Here is a 12565-nt window from a genome sequence, read left to right as displayed (position 1 = left end):
AAATATACGTTTTAGTATACTCCCGTTGTTATTATTGGATTTATAGCGAGATAAACACAAGAAATACACATTTTATGTTTTACCGCCGCGCGTTTTACCGTGTTGTGGCTATCGATCTTGTACAATTAGCGTACAGCGAAGCGCCGAGGTTATACATTTTGATGTACCCACTCACGTCTTTTGTTGAATTATAGTTTCATTTCTCGGCCGATTTTGACAAATTATATATCATTAGAAAGCTTACGTTACGTAGTAAACAGATATATAAACATATATTAAGTTTTTCTTCTGATTTCGACAGCCAGGCGAGTTATAACTTTAACTTTTGCAAATATCATACCGTATTGGAGTTTTAGAATCCAGATTTACGGTTGACATGTTCGTACTTAATACCAATTTGTAGCGTCCTTCTGATTTCGACAGCCCGGCGAGTTATAACTTAAACTTTTGCAAATATTATACCGTTTTGGAGTTTTAGAATCTAGATTTACGGTTGACATGTTCGTACTTAATACCAATTTGTAGCGTTTATATTTGGAGTTTATAGTTTTAAAAATTACATCTTGCTTAGGAGAATAGAATTCTGTATACGATAGAAAAAAATTGTTTAAAAACGAAAGTAATTAAGGAATGAAGGCGGAAGAAAGTAGCGCGCGTTCCTAACGCACTGAACTGATGCTACGGTCTTGGCGATTATGCTTTTGTTTAGAAACCGGCCATTGAATTTCCTTTGCAACGATTATTATATTTTTTTATGGAATATATTGTGGTATTTTGTTCACGAAACATATCAATAAAGCTTATTATAAATAAATCTTAATAACTTAAAGATTTCAGCTCTTGTTTATAACACAGAAAGGGTGATAAATTTATGATGAAACAGCGTACCGTATATAGCGGATCCTCTCGATTTTATTCGGCTTTGCATGCATACTTGAAATAAAATGGGTGTCAACAACATTCATCGTTTGTTGTTAATTATCAACGAGGGAATTATGTATAATTATATGAAATGTTATTTACCTTAAATTATCAATTTATTAAAGATTCTTGAAAATCACGGTCGGTGTTACGCGGGTCATTTCGTATTTTGACATCAGGGCATCACGTCCAACTATTCAAAATCAGATTTTTTCACTGGGCGATGACGGCTTAGATTTAGACAGGCAGACAGATAGTTTATTCAGACTTATACAACAGTACATCGTCTTCAACTCAAATATATAAATTATTTTTAGTCGAATTGTTAGGTGATTACACATATAGCAGTGATGATTCTGAGAATGTTGCCATGTTTCTTATCCGTGTAATCTAGAGTCCGTGGTTTGAGCATTTTTATTGCGGTGTTCAATAAAAGATATCTCAATAATCTTGTTTATTGATAGATCTGTGGTTTTATTGCCCTGTGTTCAGCACAAACCAATTATCTCTTTATGATCAGATACTGTGCCGACCAATACTAAATAACACTATGGTGTCATACGCCACAGCAGGGACCTATACTTGTGATCATGGAGTCTTAGTGCAAGACTTAAAAAAGTATGTTGTTTCGCTGGCGGTTGTTAAAGCCATAACGGGGCTTCCCAGCTGGCACAGCTGCTGATATTTGGATCTGAATACCTAAACTTATTCAGACCTTATTCTTAACCGTTGCGCGTTTTACGATATCGGATTTTAGGCGGGAATACAACTCAGTGAAACTATTCAATTTCTTATACAACATTAAGCATATTAACAGTTATTGAAATTAACAATATCAGCGACATCTTTTTAAAGACTAAACACCTTTTCAAGTATCGAATTTAACATGTCAATAAAATATATTAATACCAAAAAAGGTTTCATTTAATATTGTTCACATTAAACCTTTAAATGAAAGTGTCGCTTTAACTATTTTCCGTGTCTTATTAAGCCGCGAATCGTTTGCTAAAAACAGTTAACAAAAAGGGCTACACGTTCTAATTCTTAATGAAATACAAAAATAAGTATAACATAATTATTAACGTCCATAAACACACACGGCAAGATCAAAGTTTTAATGGAAAACTAATATGACATTCCACTTAAATTATTATTTTCGTCTAAATCGAATACTATATATAGAGAAACAATGTATTTATAACCGACCAATGAGGTAACTTTATGCAACTTTCAATTTACACAGTGCTATATGGCAACAATATGGAATTTGAATAGTGGTAGTGTTTTAAGGTCTGGACTATCATTACTTGTAAGTTTGTATAAACATTTTTCTAATGCAATAAGTAAAATAATGTTTATATTTTATGTTTAATAATTTATTGCATGATTATTCTGTGCTGTTATATGAATTTGATGCCGTTAAAGCTTCCGACATGAATTTATGTCGGAACGCTGCTATTGCAAAATAACGTTAAACGATATGAGGTCGATGTAAATCGACCTCATATTTATAGGAGTAGTCCATCATATACCATGCTATTTTATTCTATGTTGTTACTAAAACTTACAGAATGTGCATAATCTGTAAGGTTTTCTTATTGGTGAACGCAAATACAATGCATTTGTTTACCACATATCAAATAACAATCGATAAATGTGTGCTCTAATTGTCTAAATGTGTAACTTTTAAATCTTCAAAAATTGTTAGCATGATGAATTGGCCATCACATATCAAGCCACTCAATTGTATCATTAGTATATACATATAGCTCCATCATGTGTAGTAACCTAATTCCTCGAATTAGATTACTTGACTAACATGAGTCATGAGCAGACCTATTATTATTAAATAAAAGTTGGTCAATTTTACACATGCGCCTCAACCTAACGTTTTGATTTCGGGTTAGGTTGTCAAGCTTGTAAAACTGTACCACACTTACAACGTTGACTTACCATGATAAAATCCATTTAACTGTATCCACGACGGTAGTTAATCCGATTATTTCCAGACACATTTGATGATTTCTCCAATTATAAATCGATTGTGTAACGGAAGCACGAGTTGATATATTGGATATTAATATCGTTATGAGCTTGAACATGAAAGGCTACACAACACCAACATCAATCGCAAAATACACATGCACCAATTACATCACCAACGTTGTAAAAATACTATATGATACTTTGTGTATATATATATGTATATGTATGTGTATATATATATATATATATATATATATATATATATATATATATATATATATATATATATATATATATATATATATATATATATATAAGCGTGTGTGTATGTGTGTGTAAATAACAAATGTTATTTTGTAAACTGTTAAACATGTATGTAAATATATATGTAAATAACTTTTACTGATAAATGCACCTGATATGTACATGTACCTGAAATCAAACACTATAGCATGCCTACGTGAGTTTTTCTATATTTTTGGCTCTCTAACAAGGAATATACAATCTAACCCCCCCCCAAAAAAAAAGGCTACCTAGATTTAATATCCATTTTTGGTTAACTCAATTTTGTGTGTCAAATATATACTAAATATATCGTTCATATTTAAATTTACACTTTTTAATACATAAACTCTAGTTACATTTCCTTAGACTAGAACTTACATTTTTCTCCGAAATGACCCAATAACCCTGGTCTAAGACAAATACACGCTATATTTTTTTTTCCTTCCTTTGCTTCCAAACGTTTATTTATTTATTTATCTTTTTATTGCATCTTCACAATCAAAACTACATGCTGATGTATCTATATCTCCACATATATATATGCAGATATCTAACATGATGCAACATATTTCACCATTAACCGGTTGTATATTTCTTTGTCATGTGTTGCATGCGGAATGATGGGCATATTGCCTTTTTTCCTGAATCTTTAATGAAACTATTTATTATTTGATATGACATATATGACAAACGCATTTATTGTATGATTACTATACGGTCCGAATAATAATAAACTCTGGTTTTATGCTAACCTTTTCCATAAATTGGAAATTTATTAAACTGAAGAAATGTCATTTTTTTGGAGATTAAAATCGTGTATTCGATAAAAACGTATAATTGTCACGTTAAGATATATTAATGGTAGCAAACAACAATTCATATATATATACGGTTGACACCAGGCAAGGACTGTTTTTCCACATTCAATTGTATGTCTACGAAAATTAAACAATCGAAATTAGGTTCAACTTATACATTTCATCATTCAATCATTGTCTTGGAAGTAAGGTCTGGCAATATAGAACATAGGAAAGGTCTTTGTTAATTTAATAATCGCCTATAAAAGATGTTTACTTGATCAATTGTATCAATACTATCGTAAAATTGTTAAAGAATCTTATTTTCATGACATACAGAAAAGTTGAACAAAGAGTATGACTATGCATTAAACAATAATACATGGGAAAATCTAAATACAACTTGAAATCAAACTAACATTAATACATTTCAAGAATAACAAAACAATTAGAGCAATTTAGCGAAAATAAGCATATAGGCTCATAGGTCCATTCATTTGTTCCAGAGCTAGATGGGTTTAAAGAATATTTCTGAAACATTGAATCTAAACACTTTTAAGATAAGTGTATCACATACATTTAAAGGAAAATGGTTCGAGATTAAGTGAGCACAGTGGGAAGCTTTTGATATAATCTCTTTCTAGTGCATAGAAACGACATTTCAGTCTTTCACTCGAGACCAATGTTTCGAAAATTGATATCATTATTTTTGCATAACAGGATGGCATCAATAGATATTAATCGATTTTTTATCGAACCCTTCCGGATTAAGAGGTGCTTTCGTCAAGGGGGCCCGATTGTTGATATTAAAATAGGACAAAGTAAAAACAAGGGCATCAAAATAAAAAACATATAACATCATTCATAATTTGAAGATGTGACATCACTATACCTTGAATTATCGGATTGATCTCTGAATTTGACGTGCTGCATGAATTCTTAAAATTGCAATGAAAATAAACAAAGATAAAACTAATTTATTTTGCGTAGGTTCAAAACGTACAACAACTCTATTAAAACAAAATATAAATTATCACGGTGGGAAACATAATTTTAAGTTGATTGTATAATGCATGGCGTTAAGAATTTCGACAATAAAATCAGAGGTATAAAAATGTATTAACGCAGTGGAACAGTATAAATATGATACCACTCATATAAAATTACTATTGTTAAGTCACTACTTCTTCCACTAGTGACACACATACAGATGTTGCTACCAATACAAAAAATAGAAACTAAGAGAAACATTATTAAACTAGTTTATGACTTCCTTTAGGCAAGTCATAGCAAAACTGAAAGTACATTTTTGTTAAACATTAAAGGGGCCGTCCAACAGATTTTGGCATGTATTGAAGCTTGTCATTAAATGCTTTAAATGCTTTATATTGATAAATTTAAACATTTGAACTATAAATCTCCAGTACAAAAACAAGAATACAATTTAAAAAAACGGAAAAAAGTAACCTTAAACAGGGCTCGAACCACTGACCCCTGGATTCCTGGGGTCATGGAGTAAAAAGCCTCGTGCTTAGACCTTTCGACCATCCACGCTCATATTCAGAGCGGATGTATTGTTTTGCTATATAAGCAATCCTCGTAGTTTCCTAAAATATCGAATCGCGTCGAAACGACGCTTTATCTGTTGATCGGCCCCTTTAATATGATGGGTGTCTATTAATGGGAGAAGTTTATTCTCTTGAAAAACAAATGAAATTAACACGGCTTTTGAAACAATTAACAGCTGACGGAAGTTATTATCAACCTATTTAATCATTTTCTCCTTAATACAAACAAAATTAGAAATACTGGTACAATTTTTGCCGAAAAACTTTGCAATTGTGACAAATAAATTTTGGCAGGATGTTTTAAGAAGCTACATGTTGAATACGGAAAATGCCTACAACAACTGGTGAAAACATTTTAGATATCCCTCAATTTTACAACTTCAATTTCAACGCGTGTAATAGCTACATATATATTAAATGTGCTTACCAAAGTGATACTCGTTTTGTAAGTGATATATTGATCGATAGGGACTGTTTTGTTTCAAAAGAATCGTCGGACTACCAAATGGGTACACATATTTTTAACTATACCAAAGTATTTTAAAAGTAATAAGTAACTTTATTACGGAATTGGCGCATGCATTCACATATGATAATACAAGGTAAGGACCTATATAATAATCATACCTAACAATAGTAAAATCCTAAAAGAAGAACAACAAGTTTAAAAGACATTGATAACAACAGCGACTTTCAAATAAGTCACACTTAATGAATATTAAAATTTATTAAATTTGTTAGTATTGATTGGAAAAGTGTATATCCACTTGTGTTCAATTTTAGTAAAGATACTTAAATACAATGGTTCTTATGTAGAAAAGTCCACACAATTTTCGGATCTAAGTCCCATATGTTTAATATGAAAATATTTGCAGATAATCTGTGAACGTTTCTTTAATGACGTTTTAAATAGTACACACTTGGTAAATAGAAATTGATAAAATTCACATATCCAGTTAAAATATCATGATAAGATACTAGGCGTTTCCAACATATACTACTCAAAATTTGCTAAGGATCACTTTTTAGTTTGTTTCGCATTATCTTCAATTTTGGATTACGTTCATTTTAAATTGTCATTTTGCAGGTTTTGATATTAGAATGTGTGTATTTGATTTTATTTTTATGTATTGATTTATCATTGATGCGTGACGTTGGCTGAATCTAGCTAGGGGTGACTTTTGAAGGTTTTAGTGCATGTGTGTCAGAATTGAAATTATTGTAAAAGTCTGTAAACATTGAAAGGACCTTTTCAATATCGTGTATGGTTCCCATTGGCATTGATTACTGATCGGCATCGTCTTCTCATGCTACTGATAAGCCCACGGATGCTGTCTTGTGGGATTCGAACCCATTCCTGTAGGAGGGCTTGTCGTAGGTCCTGGATTGTGATAGGCTTTACAGGGCGTGCAGATATTGCAACCTGAAGAATGCCCCAGACATGCTCTATGGGATTGAGGTCCGGAGACCTCGCAGGCCACTCCATCCTGACGATTGTTTCAGCTTGGGCGTACTCATTGAACTCCTTTGCTCTGTGAGGTCTGGCATTATCGTCCATCAAAATGAAATCTGGGCCTATTGCACCAGCATAACGACGGGCGTATACATCCAAGACCTCTCTGACGTATCTCTGAGCTGTCATAGTGCCGTCATCAATGATATGCAGATCGGTCTTCCCCTGCATGCTGATCCCAGCCCAAACCATTACTGAGCCCCCACCATAACGATCATGGTTTGCGATGCATACTGGTGCGAATCGCTCATTGGTTATTCTCCACACCCGGGCACGTCTATCTGTAAAGTCAACACAGAATATAGACTCGTCTATGAAGAGTAATGGTGTCCAGTCATTTAAAGACCAGGTTATGTGATCTTGTGCCCATCGGAGACGTGCCTGGATGTGGTTGCGCATCAATGTAATACGAATGGCAGGTCGTCTAGCCCTAATGCCAACACTTTGCAGTCTGTTTCGAATGGTTTGAGTTAAAACTCGAACCTCTGATGCATTATATAGGTAATTTTGAAGGGCCATGGCGTTCATAAAGCGATGACGTCGGTCTAGTACCACGATAAAACGGTATTGTGCCTGCGTAGTAGCCGTCTGACGACCTCCCTTATATCTAGGGATAACATCAACATGCATTTGGTAGCGGCTCCACATCCTGGCTACAACGCTTTGTGAAACGCCAGGCTGACGTGCCACATGACGTTGTGACTTTCCTCCTTCCAGCATCCCAACCCCCCTGTTCATTTCTTCTAAGATGAGATGTCTTCTTACGCGATAGTTAGCCATTTCAAACAACTTTCAAGATGAATGATTGAGCTACAAGTGTAGATTTGAAGCATGTTCACAATGTTTTTGTCAAGTGGAAGGCCAAATGTCATGGCTTTTTTGTGGGTATTGCTTTTCATGAGCAAATTAGCAAGTCTGTGTAAACAAAATCGATAAGACAGGTTATTGGTTATGTACAATACGCACTCATAAATTGGAAAACACAAACTTTTTTGTTTTTCATAATAAAAACTTCAAATTACACATACTATAAAAAGTGATCCCTAGCAAATTTTGAGTAGTATATTTATGAACAATATAAGTATAGTATGTATAGATATTAAACGATGCGTTTTTGTTGCCAGTTAAAAAACACACAATACCTTCTAATTGTTGAATAATAGCAGGGGCTTGGTCGCTATTCAGCATGTTCACGGATATTGTTTATCAAGTAAAATAAAGTACTAAATAATCCCATAGTTTGAATACCCCCTCAGCATTTTGTAGACGCACATATTGTAACGTCTATTATAAACTCAATGCAATTGCTTTGGTTTGATTATTGTTAAATAATGACTATGGAATATTGAGAACCATAAACTACATAGGAGACGCCTGTGTAGCGTGATTTTTTCAGATCGTGATTTGTCTCAGATAAGTCGGAAGTCTGAAGATTCTCACAGAATCCTCGTGAAATTTTTCAGATCAGTGGTCGTGAAATATGTCACATCGATGCACACCAATAATTTATGCATTTTTGTACCAAAAGAAGCCGATTCGGCGTCGTGAGACAATTCCCTAGGCCTTTCTCTACATACCTCTGACTCAAGAAGGGCAGCCGTCAGTTACTGGCACAAGTATGTGCAATTAGTACTGGAAAACCAGCGAAACCAAGAACAGCGTTAGAACCGCCACAACATAACTGAAATACTGGTAAAAAAATCACACACACTTTTCATTTCAACTGAATGTTTAATATTTATTCACATACATATTACTATCAAAATGTACACTAATAAACAATTTTCAGTGTAACAAATGAGATTCCCAAATCTAAGAAGTACGATAAAAAAAATAACAAAAAATACGTGCTTTTACACATATGTAATGTTACAAGACCCAACATATGTTTTGTGAAATAAATAATTTTATAATTATGTTTTTTTTAAATAAAAAAAATAAAGGTTAACATATGGATAAGTTTCAAAGACACATTTTTCAGAATTGGTCGTTTTTGTTTGTGTAACGAAGACCCATCAGCGAATATAAAATCAACCGTACAACATATTGAATGAAGTTTTTCAATAAAACTTTAACAAAACAAAAATAATACATTGTTATAAATATATACACTATACATGTAAATCATTAACTAGAAAGGATATTGCCTTAATACTTGATCAAGGTTTGTAATACGCATTTGCGCATTAATTCAGTGTGTGCCCTAATCGATACACTTGATTATTCTTTAAACAGCTTATACCACACGTAGGACTTATTCACTGCCGTAGATTATTTCATATGTCACATGCGCCCTACTTGGACACGCATCTCGCTACACTCTTTCGCACCATTTGGCTAGCCTGCGCAACAGCGATCGGCATCTCAGCAGCCTCGTAGGTCTCTTCTATGACGCTACCTTCGACAGCATCGTCCATCGCGCATCTTCCAGGTGACATTCGTTCCGATCGCATCCTGGATCCCATCCAGCTTGATGCTGATCGTGGTGGCAAATCCGCAATACGATTAGGTTTAATTTTTTTCCGCACGTCTTTTAGGTTGAATAGTTTGGACAATTTGCTAGCGGCTTCATTATCATAGGCGCTGGACAGTTCGGCTTTATTGCGCTAAAGTTGAGTCGAGCGGATACCCTTAGAAGCCATCTTTGCGTGAACCCTTTTCGTCATGTCGTCCTCGTCTATAGCGAGCCCAGCTGCAAGATCTGCTTGCAATTCCAAGTTCACATCAGTCGTTCCAAGCTCATTTCCTCCCACGATCACCTGGCTCAAAACCTGCGCTTTGGTGAGTGGAACGTACTGACCACCCGAAGTGAACGCTATGGCCATAACAAACTTTTTATATGGCTTAATACTCGCATGCTCGGTTCGCATCCAATCACATAGAGTGTGATAACTTTTCCCGCCATTTGGTGAACAACTTCCATCGGGTCGATACCTGCAGGGCATCCCCCCGGGAAGCCGTCGTCGCTACATCCAAATCCGTGGGGCGGTGCATCCGATATACAGACACAGATCTCTATGGCTTTGTCCCTCCAGCTGAGTTTCAGTGCATCGTGGAGGGCGTCTGCCATCGCCTCTGGGGTATCGCCGCCGCCCGTGGGGCTCGTATTTTTCAGCCAACTCTTTATTGTTCCCGGTGAGGTAGTAAAAACATGCACTTCCGTCACGAATGAACTATCCTGTGGCGGGTGATCACGGTAGTTCACCAAACGCCAGGCACACGTCTCCCTTTTCAATGGCCACTATTTCTTCAACAATTTTACTAATGTTGTTTTTCGCCGATTCGATGTAGGATCCCATACTGCCCGTAGCGTCCATTACGAATGCTAAATCCAGCGACATGTCATGTTTCTTCACTGGTGGCTTGGGAACGTGATCGTATTCGACCTTCTCAGCTTCCATTTTGATAAAAAAACACTTCTTCTCTGACTCTGTATCAGGGGGTAGATCGTACGTAAGTGACCGGCGTGACGTAAGTGAGAAAAATAGTAACTGGTGTTCAAAATGGCGGTTAACCAATGATTTTTTAATGTTTTCGTCGAGATTTTTGAAAGGTTTGTACATTTACCATACTTATTCGGCATTATACTTACGCACATGATATTCTACTGATATTCAGTTAACCTCGGTATAAATCCTGTTGATTCATTATGAATATTAAAAAAGTTATTGAAGACTTAATACGCAAGTGCAACGTTGTTTACGATTGACACGGTTCACTGTATGTGCATTTTTAGACTGTATATAAGGTTTTCTCAGCAGTTTTCATGAAAAGGTGTACTCAAGAACAATCATAGTTTACCTTTTCATGAGAACCAGGATGCTTCTAACAGGCAATTGCAATATATGCATCAAAAATCGAAAATTAACACCCATTTCCATAACTGTTGAGCACAGTAACCCCACTTTCAGTAACTGGTATTTATGTAAAAGTTTATTTATTTATTGATGTTTTCGGCCAGCTAGGATTGAGGTTAATGGAATATATAACAGTATACGACTCCTATTCAAGAAAGCCAACATAATTGCATCAGTAATACATTCATATCCATACATTTATTTTGCCTATTTATTCAATCATAAGCAAAGACATGTGTGTCGATATTAACGTCCAAATTGTATTATTGTATTGTATAATTGTATTTTCCAAAACAATATATATGAATAGTTTTATAAAGCAGTAATTGCGGTAATTGTAAAATCGACCTAGTTCATAATGAAACATTCTAATATCCCTGGGCAACATATATTTGCTGTGGGTCACACAAATGTTGTTACATAAAGAGTCAAAGTTTGTATTTGTCAGTTTGCCGTAATTCATAGAGCAGTCGCCTGTATGTTTGATTTTTGGACTAGAATAATATATAACATTAAAAGCTACCATCATAATCGTGTTGTTTTCTGCAATTGGAAAGCGTCGCGTTCAATAGCGGGCTAAATCTCACTGAAAACGTCATCTAACTTAGCGTGCGACTTTATTTCACCGAATCACGCATCATGTACAATACAAGGCTATACATACATCATAACATTAAACAACATGTTTTTAACAATTTGATAACTTTTGTACAAATGACACGGCCTACTATATTTGTTTGGATATTTAACTGCAGTAATTTCATTGTTTAAAGACCGACCCTATCAGAGAAATGTGGCTTGGACGGGCTGTGAACCCATAAACCACACAATAACAAATCTTATTCCTTCCAAGTAAACAAAATACATATTTGAACTATCAATTATTAATAACAAGTGGAAAGCGTGCATGTACAAAGCTTGACCAATTATGCTACGTTTTAAATACAATATAAAGAATGTAGTTTTTTAGTCATAACCCATTAGTTTTTCGTTAAAGAATTGTTAAAGTTACTGCAATTCACCTGAAAACCAAAACGAAAGACAGAGCGGTACCCATTTATTTTGATTCGGATTTTATCGACTTAATTTGATAGCTACATGCATTGACACGATCTCAATATTGTTGTAAACACTTGATTAATCGGTTAGTATCTGCATGTGACATTTCTTGATTCTTCTGATTTTGATCAGGCATTCGGCTGTTTGGCTTTGCATAAGCGTCGGTTATTTTGAGAGATAGATTACATTCTTTCGAGTTACCTTAAGTCGTGAAATCAGTGCGAATTGTCTTATTTTATAATAAAACATATGAGTATAAATCCATTTGATGCAAGTCAAGGCATGTATAAAAAGATATTGAACTGTACACGTCACGAATGGAAAACGCGTGAGTTTCTAACCATTTAATGCACTTGAAAGGTCTTCGAGTCAATAGCATTTTACAGAAATTTCGACATTCTCGTACAAACAAGTGATATTTGTCAAACATGCATGCCCCCGACATGCAACACAGAAGTCCCAGTGACCTTGTCCTTTGATCACGTGATCACGTGATTTGACAATTATTAGAGATCACATGCCAAGACTAACCAGCATTCTAAACAAGTCTATAGATACTGATTTGAAGCAATGTTCATG

At 34.8% G+C, this 12565-nt stretch overlaps 1 pseudogene; it reads right to left on the bottom strand.

The window, feature by feature from the left end:
* Positions 1–9364: 9364 nt before the first annotated feature.
* Positions 9365–10471, bottom strand: LOC127860822 (uncharacterized; annotated as a pseudogene).
* Positions 10472–12565: the final 2094 nt, after the last annotated feature.

This window comes from Dreissena polymorpha, chromosome 15 (assembly GCF_020536995.1).
Source record: "Dreissena polymorpha isolate Duluth1 chromosome 15, UMN_Dpol_1.0, whole genome shotgun sequence".
In the NCBI taxonomy this organism is placed as follows: Eukaryota; Metazoa; Mollusca; class Bivalvia; order Myida; family Dreissenidae; genus Dreissena; species Dreissena polymorpha.
The sequence above is the reverse complement of the archived record's forward strand: the minus strand, read 5'-3'. Positions and strand labels throughout refer to the sequence as shown.